Below are 14454 nucleotides of genomic sequence, written 5' to 3' on the forward strand. Positions count from 1 at the left end.
GTCAAAATATGTACTGTCCATGCATGTCAACATTAATGAAACAAAATGAAACCTTTTATGAGATACTAAAAGATCATTTTGTAGAATACAATATTTCTTACACATTAAATAGTAAAGATCAGTTGCCCATGGCTGTGCCTGAGAGCTGTTAAACCAGTTACAAAACATTACTTTCACTAATTAGTAACATTTCAAATTCCAACACTTCCATTGGTTTAACTTAATATGTACACTGCCTTCCAATAGCTGCTTTTCAGTTTTCACATTTTGTTGTCTTAAAGCTAGCAGTATTGACACATGAAATTGCAAGTAATATTTGGTCACCCCCCAACAAAAACCACAAAAACACAAGCAAGTTTTAATCTGAAAGAAAAATGTACTGTAACTAGTGCATAGTGCATTACACAGTTAACACAAAAAACACTAACTATTTCTACTATCAAGCATGGAGCTGCCAGGATCAAGTTCTAGTTCTGATTCTCATCAGCAGGGACTGGGAATCATGTCCAGGTTGGTGGGACCATAGATGGAGAAAAGCTCTAGGACATCCTAGGGGAAAACGTGCTTCTTAAACCTGGGCTAAAAATTTACCTTTCAGCTGGACATTGATCTGGAGTGGTTAAAGAATTAGAAAGTCCTTGAGTGGCCCAGTCAAAGTCTGGGGTTAAATCCGATTGAAAATCTGCAAAAAGACTTGGAACCTGCTGCCCATAAGCAATCCCTAAGCAATTTAAGAGAGCTTGAGGAAATCAGCCAAGAAGAATGGGTTTATCCAGGAAGAATTGCTGTTGAAATGTCTTTCTGACATCTACTGTAACATATCTTAGAAGTCTTCAGTTTGAGCATTCTAGTCTTAAATACAAAATGAAGTTTACAAAATGCGTATGCATCATGTAATTTCACAGAATGGGACACCATGGGAAGGGTGTGAATACATTTAAAGAACACTGTAGCTTCTGTGGGACAAATCAGCTAGTAAAACTTCATCAACAGGAAACATAGGCTAGGTGATACTTTAAAAGCATGGATCAATTTGAAATAAGGATGTGGGGAATGTTACAATTATCTGGTCTATATGGGCCTGTCAAATTACTAATAATAGACTGCAGGTCTACATTGACATCCAAAATAGTTTTTATGACCATACTTTCTTGAGATAAAATCCCAGGTATTAACATAATTGGAGAAGAATCCTGTTTTAAATAAGGGCTGAGGAATTTAAATGTATGCCAATGGACACAATGAGAGAAGCCAGTGTTGAGGCCCCAGATCCAGCCACTATTGTTGTATTGCTTAACTCAATTAGACTCTATTGTGTGAGAAGCTCAGTTTCACAATTATCTTGGTTAGGTGCCAGCTAGTCTGAATTATAGCTATTATATTGCCAGGGTCAATTGTATTTCACAGCCTCATATTAAACATTTTCCACCATAATTTTGGAATGTACATACTGTATACAGTAATATAAATATTAACCCTTGTTTACACCAGGCCTTGTTTTGCAAATACAAAGTGGATACAGGAAAACAGTCTTGGAGAAATTTGGAATTACTCCAGACCTGTGACTTCCAACAGGATGTTCTTCCAGCAAAAGCCATGTCATTATTCCAGTTCCCCATTTTGAAGAGGATTGTCCTTTTTATTACACTGTCCAATGCATTCATTTCATATGTAGTTGCTCTGGTGCATACACTATAGCAAATGCTCCTCAAAGCAATTAAAGATAATAGGAAAATGCATTTTTAGCATATTTATTTTGTGCCATGCATGGTGCCAAAGGAAATAACTAAAATGTCTTCATGACAAATATCTCAGAGTTGAATGGAAAACAATACTTCTGTTTGTCTAGATCTTGAAACTATGGTAAATAAATTATTATTAAGTTCAAAGCACCAGGTCCTCAGTACAGAATGTTATCTAATCATTGGGAATTCAGGGTTCCTTGATTGATTGAAACAGTGAATTATGCCAACAAGTAAAGTAAGGGAAGGGTCAACTTATTTTTTGACAGACGACAAGAAAATAGTAGAGAGAACTCTACTTAAAAGTCTGGGGAATTGAGGGAGTCTTGGCTCTGATTGTGGCTCAATCCTCTTAGCTGTCCTTTATGAAGTAAAGCAGGAGCATGCTTTTTTTTCCCAGGGATTCCTGGAAATGACATTATCATGGGCACGAAAAGAGAAAAGCGTTGGGACCAGCAGGAACAAATGAAACAGTGAAGCCACATCCCTCAGAAAAAACAACAGAACATCTGTGCCATAAATTTAAGAAGAGTGAGTGCTCTGAGAATCTTTTTATGTTCCCATTGTGAACAGCTGTAGAGTACTGAGCAAATGGCTTTTAATTGTAATAGATAGACTCAGGAGAATGGGACACACCTTAGTATAATCTATAGGAAAAATATTTTATTGATGTCAAAGCAGAATGTATGAGCTGTAAATCTTTGACTGGATCTCTCTCTTTTCTCTCTCTTTTCTTTTTCACAGCTTTAGTCCCAGACTATCCTGAGGTCAGCTGCTTTGGTTGCTCTTCTCCACTTGTCTCTGTCGAGCACATCTTCCTCACTCACTTATACCTCCATATCTTTTCTCACACAATCTATCCATCTCTTTCTAGGCCTGCCTCTTCCCCTGTTACCTTCCACCTCAAATTCCATTACCCTCTTTGTTACTTCCTCAACGTCCCTCCTCTTTGACTGGATGTGGTCTAGATTTAAAATTTTAAATACTGTATATAAAAGTGAAAGGAATGCCATTTTCGGTTTATGGCAAATGGTAAGGTATGCAATTGCTGAGGGTTAATGTAGCACACAAGATGGTTTACTAACATTTTAGTTTAGTTCACCCATAACATCTCGCCACAGTCTTCCTAGTTTCTTGAGGAGATTTGTGGTTTGGCACTAAATTCCAGGTAGTAAAAAAAGCATGTGAATCAAAAAGGGTCCCCCCATCTCAACAACTAATTCTTATTTGGACATTTGTATTCCGATTGTTACAGTAATTTGCTTTCAAAACCTCTCTAGCCACAGAATGAGCTCATTAATATGTCAGTGATTGGATGATTTAGAAGTCCAATACGGCTGTGTGTGAGGACTCACACATTCACGGATAAGGCTCATTATAGTTAAGTGCAGGAGTGTCTAAAACATGGACACTAACTCTTTTGACAGCATTTAAAAAAAAATGTTTATTACATGTCAAGAATGAAACTTTTTTCTGGCACCTTTATTCCTTGAAATGATTACTTCTGAAAAGGAACAAGTGGTAATTTGATTTTATGAAAGATGATTTTCTCCATCAGTTCATTGGAGTTTGGATCAATTCTTCAAAACACAGAAAATGACCCATTGCTGTACCTAACAGAATGAAACTCTCTAGAAATAGAAATAAGAACACCAACTCCAGACATATAAAATATACAGTATTTGAATAAACAGGGGTGTGTTATTCAAAGAATGAAGATGAAGATGTGAGACCAGGTAAGTAAAGTTTGTAACACAGAGAGATTTCATTCAGAATTGTGGCTATTTCTACAGGAACTCCCTAGCAGTCACAATAAATCTCAATCTGTGACATATCCTGCCCAATTTATCCTAACAAAGCAATGACACTAACAGGTAGGTTACTAAACTGAGTTCTTTAGACATGGATGAATGTGATTTTTAGTGATTTCATCCGGCTTTCGAAACACAGAAAGTGACATTCTAAGGAAGTCCAAAACTGAGCAAGAATGTTGGGCCACATGTGGAAAATAAACATAATAGGAGTTCCTTATTTCAGCTAGGAAAGAAAATAGTTTCTTTATAAAAATAATTTATTCCACATTTCTTTGATGGGGAAACACCCAACACAAAGGTAGAAATAAAACTGAAAGTTACATGGAACTACTGTACAATCCTATCTTGGTTGACTTTTTTATATTTAGTCCTTGAGAAGTACTGTACCATCAGCACAAAATCTAATACACATTTACAGAAAATGACCTGGAATATTTGGTGACCAAATAATATTGTAATATTTGATTATCTAACAGCTAATTGAACACTTTATGTCAGAATGTACAAAGGGACAGAAAATGCAATCCCATTACTGGTTCATACTAAATAGTGCAACATGAGGTTTTAGTCAAAATGATCCTTAGACCCTCTGGTGTGTAATGTACAGTACATTGTTAGGATTTTTCATGTCCAAATAATTAGGAATTTATGGGACCAAACACTATTTATCACATGGGACCAAAAGTAATTTATTAGGTTTCGACATTTTAATATTCTACCCAGGGTGGCATGGTGGCACAGTGGTTACCAGTGTTGCCATGCAGCACTGAGGCTCTGGGTTTAATTCTATCTACAGTACATGGAGTTTGTATGTTCTCCCCCTGTTCATGTGGGTTTCCTCTGGATGCTCCGGTTTCCTTCCACACTCCAAAGTCATACTGATAAATTAATTGTCTTCTGGTCATATTGGCTCTTGCATGAGTATGTGCGTGTTTGTGTCAGTGTGATGGACTGGCGTCTTGTCCAGAGTGTACCCTGCCTTGCATCCATTGCTTGCCAGGACAGGCTCTGGCTCCCCCACCAACCTGTATTGGGTAAAGGGGTTAGAAATTGGATGGATATTCTTCCCAGATTAAAATAATTGCTTGACTAATTAGGTAACACAGATTATTAATGACACCATAGTGTTGGTATAAATTGTTGTGAATCAAAGCAAAACTGAATCTTCATCACTCTTCTTTGACTAAGGCTAGGTTACAAAGCTGCCAAGCAACTCTTGTGGGTAGTGGAGGTATGTGAAGAATGCGGCTAATTGTTATTGTTTAAGCCTTACAAGTCTGTTCGCCACTGTAATTAATAGTTTTGCTTCTACCCTGTTTGTGTGCTCCAATCAGGAAGCAGAAATAGACCGCTTTAGCTACTCATTCATATGGTAGGCAGCTCTCATTCATTTACAAGCATTCGTGCCATTTGCTATTGCTCTGCTCATTTACTAACAGAAAAATTCCAAAAATACCTACCTCACCTGACATTGCACTGACATCAGGGCTAATCTTTTAATAATTTTAAATATGTCAAAGAATATCCCAACTATTTTTTCATGAAACTTACCCCATCTGCTAACTCTATTTTAAAGAATCAATGTATGTGGCCTATTCCATCCTTTTAATTGTACTCAAATCCTGAATTATAACTACTATAAAAGAACTCAATTTTTGCAAAATTTAGGGTGCTTGTTTTTATTGCTGTTTCTACTGTTAAAATCAACATATCATTACTTGTACGTTCTGTAGTATTTTATAGTACAGCAGAATATTTTCTTCACTTTCTTTTCATTTTTCATTTCTTTTACAACTGGCTCTACTTATTTCTTCTGCAGGCAGTGGCGGAGAGGTGGCAGGGAAGGTGAGGTTGTGGTGGTGGACTGTTACATTTTCCTTTTCAGTCATGCTCCTCTCTGACTGCAGTACTTCTAGCCACACTTGCCCCCTTACCAGGGCTGTGTCTTTGCTTGTTTACTCAGAATCCCTGGCCTTGGGTACACAAAAGGGAGGATTCTGGGACTTTCATCCGTGGGAGTCAAAAACGTCATTGTCATTGCATGAGGAAGTGGCAGGGACGAGTCACCTGGCATAAGCTGTGGGAAGTGGGAGGCCTGCCACAGTCACAGAACAAAGCAATGGACAGGCCTCATTGTGCCTCTAAGGTGACACAACAGCACTAATTAGGGGATGGAAAGGTTACTGTATATGGAGGCTGCTGTTTCATTAAAGTTAATAAAGCTGATACAATAACTTTCTTTTAGTCATCATTGAATCAGGCTCTCAGTCATATCTTCTGGTTCCCAGTCTGCACCAGAAATAACTGAAATGACTTTTTTACATTTATACCTGAGTTTCAATTTATATGTTTTTCTAGCTATACTGTACCTGGATATTAAACTATTGTTTTTATTAAATCTAGGATTATGTTCTTGAAGTTTTTTTTATTCATAAAAAATCAGTCAACTTCCAAGCATATTAACCTTTTTGCCATGTGTTTTTTTACATTTTTGCATTTGAAGTTTCTCCCAATTTAAGGGTATATGAACTAAAGGTAGATCTGAAGTCAATTTAAATTGACCTTCTAAACAACAAAGGAAATATTCCTTGGTTTGCAGGAAAAAAATGTAAATGGCTTTAGTGATTCAAATGCATTTGAGGATCCACCCATCCATTGTTTTGTCTTAATTTTTCCAGAGATATTCTACTTTGAACTAAAATCTAAATTTTAGTTGATCACTAAGATAATTAAAATGTAGTCAATTTTAATCCTAAAATCAAATTTAATACAAAGAATATCAATTGGACAACAAATTCTGTCACCAAACCACCTTAACATTTTTAAAGTAATCTATGAATAAAATGCTGCTTTAGACAAAGACAAATAGAATATTATTTTTAGAAAAGTGCTTGAACGTGACCAGGTTAAACAGTTCATCAACTGACATCATTCTGTTAAGAATGCAAGCAGATATTATTGAGTAACTGTATGAGATCTTAAAATCCTGGGGATAAAGATAAGTTTTCTGGAGCCCTGTTTTAGTGGACAGGTTACTGACATGTCACATTCCTGGTGGTTTCTCATAATGACTAATTCAAGAACCCTTTTGCTACTTAGAGTTACAACAAAGGCCAAATAAGAGCTCCCACTAATCCCCTTCCAGACAGCGTTTCTCTGAGTCCCACAAAAAGAAAAAAAAAACTTATTGTGCCATGCAGACATACAGTAGTGGGCAGAGGAAAGAAGCATCTCTGTTTTGGGTTAATATTTTCAGTTGAAAGTACTGTAGCAGTGTCCTCTCAAAAAATCAGTAAGCATCAGAAAGATGCTAAAGAATCAATGGAGGACAACCCAGAGAAACCTGTGAAACACTGCCCCCTAGTCCTCCCCTGGAGTCATTCTGGTGTTGTGTTCTCCAGTGCTGTGCAACGGATATTATAATTCCAACAAACTTTGATTTGCGCTTCATTGGTGTTTGTGCGGCTTAATGACCTTTCATGTCTTGAGGCCTGTGTTTTCAGAAAGTGTGGTGAGTTTTGGAGGCTTGAATTAGCCCAGCCTGACAGCTTGATACTGTACCACCTCATAAAGTCTGAATAAGTGAATACATCAGCCAAACTAGAGTTAAGGTAGCAGAACAATATAAGACATACTGTATATTAAAACAAAAAGCACTTAAAATTGAGATTATATTTTATTCATTAGTGTCTGTGTTTTTTTTTTTAATTTTCTATATACAGTAAGAATGTAACATTGTGGTAAGTCAACACACTAGTCTGTTCTGCAGATTGAAATTATTTCATATATTTTTTGTTTACTTTTCTAATGTACACATGCAGTCTCTCACATTTTAGTTATCTTAGTGTTCCCAGTTTACTTAATTGATTAGGTCAATGCCTTGAAAAACATAGATATCATTAAAGAAGAATACCTTCAGTTGAAGGGTAATAGATGAAACTCAGAGAGCAGAATGTGGAGTCCTTTTTTGAAGTGGGCACTGAGGAACATTTAAAAGCTGCCGTGGAGCACAAAATGTAAATTGAAGTTGCAGTAAGCTACATGCTGAAGAAGATACTGTACAAATTCCATAACAGTTAGCATAGTAAAAGGACCATCTTGTACTATCACCTCATTAATTTCTCAGGTCTCAGGTCCAGTGACAATAGTCAAGATTATTGTCTGAGTGAAACAAGTAACAGGTTTATTCCATGCTGAAAAAAATTCCTTTGTAGCCTACGCATGCTGACGCAGCTACCCATCTGAACTACTTATTGTCTGAGTGTTTATTAAACTTATCTCATACTGAATGCTGAATTACATTTGTTACAGATTGGAGTGATTTAAGAAGTTCAATTCTGCTATACTCCCAAAATTGATCAAATTGCCTATTAGAGTGTATTGTGTCTGCAATGTTCGAAATTGACAATAGAAGGCAATTCAGTAAATTTAGTGGGGATTAACTGAAATACCACACTATTTTACTTTAATTTCAAACAGACCATAGAACCATATTTTTCAGGCACCAGACCTATTTCTTATTCTACATGTGCTAAATTTTCAAACAGATAGCGTTACATAATAGAAAAATAGCAGAGGTGCATGCTTTGATTTTTCCTCTCAAAGATTCTTAGTCCTCCAGGAAACCGTTAATACATTTGACTCACACACTATTGTGACCTTAGGAGGTCTGCCAAATGGAAGCCAGATGCACTCTCAATGGGATACAGTAATGATAACTCCAGGTTCCAAAGGTGGGACTGAAATTTGAGACTGCCTAGGAAGGAGTGAGTGAACCAGTGCATCTGCTTTATCGGGGTCTTAAACGCTGTTATAACAATAAATCCAGTCGGTTGCAGCAACGCAAGAGATTAAACACAAACTCAACATCACGTGCATGAAGCACTTTGATGGATCTCAAAGGAGTTCACTAATCTACTCATGACCAAATGGGATGGAATGGCCAAATCATCTAAACAGTCTTAGCTTTTTATGCAATTCAGTGCATACATGAATACTATGATTCCTTCACCAAACTCTGACCGTTTTTGATTTATGTTGTTAGCAAGTTCAGCTGTACTATAATCTATATTTCACAAACAGCTCTTCACTTATAGTACAAGACCAATACTCATTTATATCAACTTTAAGTGGTACATAATTGTTGCTTTCAAGTAATTATTTCTGTGGAAAATTGTTTCCATTTTGTTTTTTGAGAAGTGACTTGTGAAACAAAGGACAGAGCCAGAAACTCAAAGTGATAAAAACTAATAAGAATGTAGGAAGCAAAGAAAGAGAAAACCACCTACTATAAAGTATGCTCATTCAGAAGGGTTCCAATGCGAAATACAAAGATCTTGAAGGCAATGCATCACTGTATACTGTATGTGTACAGCTCTACAGTACTGTAAATAGAGTGTGGGGACAACATTAATATCCAACAAATACAGAAAGGGCTGCCAAACAAGATAATTTGTTTTTTCAGATGCTCATCGTAAAACACTGAAGTAGTTTTGGGGTTTTACTGCCGTACACTGTACCTGCATAGGCAGGCTTTGAAAGTCCAAGAAACCTCATGAACATCTTCTACCCTGTGTGCGTGTTAAAGAGTCCATATGTAGAATTAGCCAAGCCTTTTTCTTGTTGTTCATTGAAGCAGCTCCCCACCTTAAGACAAAATCCCATGCTTGTCCATAGCACTCTAAATATCTGTTTCTGGCCACGTAGCATCACTGATGACAAAACACCTCAAATATTCGGAATTCTTTACAAAACTTACTCTTTTTTTGGCCTTCCTTACTTCCAGCGCCTCTCAGACCAGGGCGACAGGTGAGAGTGCCCTTGGGGTTAGGTGTTGTCCTTCAGATTCTCAGCCAAGTGGCTTGTCAACAATGGCAAGTGACTGACGAGGCCACTCACACCCAAAAAGTGGGTTAAAAAAATGTTTTCACATTTTGGGTAATTTGTTCACTAAAAGATTTGGGAAAAACCACAAATCTTGCAGAATAGGGATTTTTTTTGTGTGTGTTAAAATGGCACATTGGATTCTCCCAATGTGTGTAGAAGGAGAAAATGAATAGAAGTACAAAAAATATCAAACACAACTTTAAAAACCACTAATATCACAATAAATAATGAAAAGAAAAAAAACTAAATCCCTTAGATCCCTTAAAAAATGATTTGAATGTTATAATTTATACTGTCATAAGAAAGGTTCTTTTACATCTTAACTATATGACAATGATACATCATAAGCTTTATAATATTAATGTATTTAAAACTGTGTTCCAAATTTCATATGTTTAATGCTTGTAAAATAAACAGCATGAAACACACAAGAGCTGATGACTAAAACAGTGGACAGTATGGGGGATGCATTTAGACACATGGACGAATGTATTAAGGCACATTTATGTTCACCTGTGTACATAATGTACAGAACACCTGGGACACTGCTGTCATTAAACATCCTCCAGTTTATATTGTTGTCCGTGCTTCTAGTAAAAACATTTGAAATAGATATATTAAAGATAAGCCCGATACAAGCCGGCCCTAACCTAAAAGATTAAAATAAAACGAAACCAAATATATTTATTGAACAGATTGAAAAGAACTGTTTCCATGTGAGGAAACATACCATTGTATCTTAGAAGAATACAGATAGAAGCACTCAGCGGAAAACCTATTAGAGAGGGATATCACGCAGTGCAAACATTTAGCACCACTGCTTGCAAAGAAAACTTTCCAAAAGCTGAACAAACTGCAAATCTCATGTAAAGAATGGGAGGAGGAACAGTCAGGGAGTGGGAGGCAAATCCTCTATGTATTGAGAAGTCATTTTCAAAGCAAATATTTAATTGATGTGACAACAGAAATATTACCTGCCAGATGCAGACCCTTCCTTCTTAGTGAAAGTGCACTTAGTGAAAATGTTTATAGGGAGAGGTTTTTTTTTATTTCTCCTATAAGTAATGCCCCTAATATATAATCAGATTATGTTGGATTTTATAATACAATTACTGTATGTAATACATATTTATTGTGTAATTTTAAAATAATAACAACAACAAAGAATTGGATACATGCACACTGCTGAAGGCATTGAAAGTGAGATCCTTGGATTGGGCTGGTAAGCGTTCACAGTGGCAGGGTGTTTCCCCTGAGTGTGCTTGTTGTGTTACGTGAGACAAGTGTTGCTCTCTGAAAGGCAGGTGTGGTCAAGATGAGCACTGCAGCTCTCAGCATTTACTGCTCTACAGGTGGCTGTACTGCTAGTGCTGAATTTGATCAGCGGGGGCATGGTGCCATTCTTCAGCTCAGAAGAGTACCCTACTAATTTCTAAGTTGTTTATGACACAAAAGCAAATGCTAAAGGCCTGTTCTGTGAAAAGATTACATTCATTAAGGTCAGAATGTGGAATCATTAAATGTTTACTTCTAGCCTTCATAATAATAATAATAATAATCATAATAATAATTGCTTACACTTATATAGCACTTTTCTGGACACTCCACTCAAAGCGCTTTACAGGTAATGGGGACTCCCCTCCACCACCACCAATGTGCAGCATCCACCTGGATGATGCGACGGCAGCCATAGTGCGCCAGAACGCTCACCACACATCAGCTATCAGTGGGGAGGAGAGCAGAGTAATGAAGCCAATTCATAGAGGGGGATTGTTAGGAGGCCATGATTGGTAAAGGCCGATGGGATATTTGGCCAGGACACCGGGGTTACACCCCTACTCTTTTCGAGAAACGCCCTGGGATTTTTAATGACCACAGAGAGTCAGGACCTCGGTTTTACGTCTCATCCGAAGGACGGCGCCTGTTTACAGTATAGTGTCCCCGTCACTATACTGGGGCATTAGGACCCACATGAGCCGCAGGGTGAGCGCCCCCTGCTGGCCCCACTAACACCTCTTCCAGCAGCAACCTTAGTTTTTCCCAGGAGGTCTGCCATCCAGGTACTGACCAGGCTCACACCTGCTGAGCTTCAGTGGGTTGCCAGGTGTGAGTTGCAGGGTGATATGGCTGCTGGCACAGCAGAATAATTTATAATTTCAGAGAAACACCCTAAAATCTGTGTAAAATTGCTGCCACCACATCCCTCAACTTCAGTATGCATGCTGATAACATCAAAAAAAAAGCCAGGAACCTTCACTAGGTATACTTGAGAGAACTTCAGTTTAACATTACTAGTGCAAAGTTTGCGGGATTTTTTAGGAAACAAGGGGGAAATCTTTGATACATAAATATTAGTATAAGTCTTTAAGACTATATATCACAACAAAATAAATATGCCGTATATATGTAAATTATTCAATGAAAGTACACTAGGAAAAGATACTTAGTCGTTATGTGAAGCAATAAAAGTAATTTACTCTGCAAAGAACAGCAAATCTGAAATTAGTCTTGGGAGCACCTATGCAGTTTTAGAATTGTATGTTTCTCAGAAAGCTGCAGGAAAAAAAAAACTTAAAAGCCTTAAAAGGATTGCTACTAAAAGATTCTAATTAAATTCTCTAACTTAATAAGATCTGAAAAAAAAATTATCGCAAGAACGGAAATTGCAGACAAATATTTCCTTGGCAAACAGAAGGATAGGAAATGCTTATAACCTTTCTTCTACCTAGTATAAAAATATAACCTTTAGTGGACCAGTGACACTGTAAATGCTTCAGCATTTAAAAATGTTGAGTTTTCAAATGCTGGTCACCATCCCTCAGTAGTGATTTAAAGACATTGTTTAGGTTAATACAGTATCCTTTCCTCCCTTGGGTTGATAATAATTTTCTCGAACCTGTGCTTCTCCTTCTGTGGAAACATAAAAGATGTGGCCTTACATACTGTATCACCCCATTTAATGCATTAGTTTATATATCTGTGTACAGGATAGATTTGTTGTGATTTTTTTATCCTGGATATAGGCTGAAGATGGAAATTAGTGTTTCATTTGAAGTGACTCTAATTATTGTTTGGAAGAGGTGTTAGTGGGGCCAGCAGGGGGCGCTCACCCTGTGGTCCATGTGGGTCCTAATGCCCCAGTATAGTGATGGGGACACTATACTGTAAACAGGCGCCGTCCTTCGGATGAGACGTAAAACAGAGGTCCTGACTCTCTGTGGTCATTAAAAATCCCAGGGCGCTTCTCGAAAAGAGTAGGGGTGTAACCCCGGTGTCCTGGCCAAATTTCCAATTGGCCCTTACCAATCATGGCCTCCTAATAATCCCCTTCTATGAATTGGCTACATTACTCTGCTCTCCTCCCCACTGATAGCTGATGTGTGGTGAGCGTTCTGGCGCACTATGGCTGCCGTCGCATCATCCAGGTGGATGCTGCACATTGGTGGTGGTGGAGGGGAGTCCCCATTACCTGTAAAGCGCTTTGAGTGGAGTGTCCAGAAAAGCACTATATAAGTGTAAGCAATTATTATTATTATTATTATTATTATTGTTAGTTGTCTCACACTAAGGCATGACATTTATAAGAAGTCTGCACTTGAATGAGCAATGCAAAAGAAGCAAGCTTCTGACATTCAATAAAGACTCTGTAATTTTGTTACATTAGCAAGAAAGAGAAAACAAGTGGCTCTCTTCCTTCACTTCCCTCTCTGTGATGTTTTGGAGACAGCTAGGCAGGCACTAGGACCCACAGGTTTTGTCTGCTAAGAGGAAAGATACTGGGAGCTTTCTGACTAAGTTTCAGTACAATCAATTTCTCAAAGAGTGTAGGAGTTGGGCTAGTGTAAATGGCAGAACCTGGCTTTTAAATCTAAAGAAGAGGAACTTGGAGTGACTTTTGGGAATAATCCTGTGGACTAGTGTGCAAGGTGGAATTAAGCTTTTGTGGACTTTACACTTGGCCAGGGAAAGAACAGTCTGAGGTAGGAAACTTTTTTTTCTGCTGTTTTCTCATTCTTCTGTCGCGTGCTTAGAAGTCTGGTGAAAGAGACAGTTGTGTTGATACTGTACCTGTCGGAAAGGAAAGTATAGATTATGTCATCACAGAACGTCTGTAGCTGTACTGTAGTACTGTAATTACATAAAAAGCAAGGCATATGAAGTAAAGCAAATAATATTTTTTTTTTTGCAGTCCACTTAAAAACAAAAGTTCAGCAGCCCCTCCAGGGAATTATTTGTCTGTCAGTCATATTTAATGCCAAACCCCCCTAAAGACAGAAGTGAACATGTTCCTTTTCAGATGTTTATTTGTCCCAACTTGCCAGGTCCTAAATGAATAGTTGCAGTTTACAGCTGCCCAATTTCCTCTCTAAGAGGCACAGTACCTACCTGAGCTGCATGGACAAGTCTTCAGTGGGAAATAGCCACTCATTGATACCCTGTGGGATAGCCCCCCTGGTTTAAAGTCATCCGGTTACAGCAATCATCATTGACTTTTTTCATTCTTTCTTTTGAAGATAATATATACACACCTCATGTTACACAACTAGTAAAACAACTTAAATGTAAACCACAGTTAAATGATGGCTCTTTCAATGTTGCATGGACTTGTAAAACACTAAATCTATTACTATTATTATATATAATAATTTGGTCTGTGTTACTAAGAAATAATAAAAGTATTAGCCCGGACAGAAATAAGAAAGAATTTCACAAATGTACAGGCATAGAAAGCACTAGAAAGAAGCTAGATTGATTGCAACTTCAGGAAAAGAATCCATAAGTGAAACCAACTGTAACCTTAGTGAATTTAAAATAAACCAAATTCCTGCTGTACTGAAGATTTTCAAGGAATGAACTACAAAAACTCAAATGTTTATAAAAACTCAGATGTTAAAAAAGAAAACCTTCAGAAATAATTTATTTTATTGTACAGTCATTATTATAAACATGAAGCATTGTAACATTGCTAGTAAATATACTGAAAGGAAAAGAGAGCAAGAATCAACAGCACT

At 37.4% G+C, this 14454-nt stretch overlaps 1 protein-coding gene across 2 annotated transcripts in view; it reads left to right on the plus strand.

The window, feature by feature from the left end:
• Window positions 1–13239: 13239 nt before the first annotated feature.
• The window catches only part of ngfb (nerve growth factor b (beta polypeptide)), a 38503-nt gene continuing 37288 nt past the window's right edge, over window positions 13240–14454 (plus strand). For both annotated transcript variants that reach the window (XM_088640056.1, XM_088640057.1), the window contains exon 1: window positions 13240–13422. The gene's annotated coding sequence lies outside the window, so the exon portion shown is untranslated. The remainder of the gene's footprint in view (window positions 13423–14454) is intronic.

The sequence above is a fragment of the Lepisosteus platostomus genome, chromosome 7 (genome assembly GCF_059453375.1).
Source record: "Lepisosteus platostomus isolate fLepPlt1 chromosome 7, fLepPlt1.hap1, whole genome shotgun sequence".
Lineage (NCBI taxonomy): Eukaryota > Metazoa > Chordata > Actinopteri > Semionotiformes > Lepisosteidae > Lepisosteus > Lepisosteus platostomus.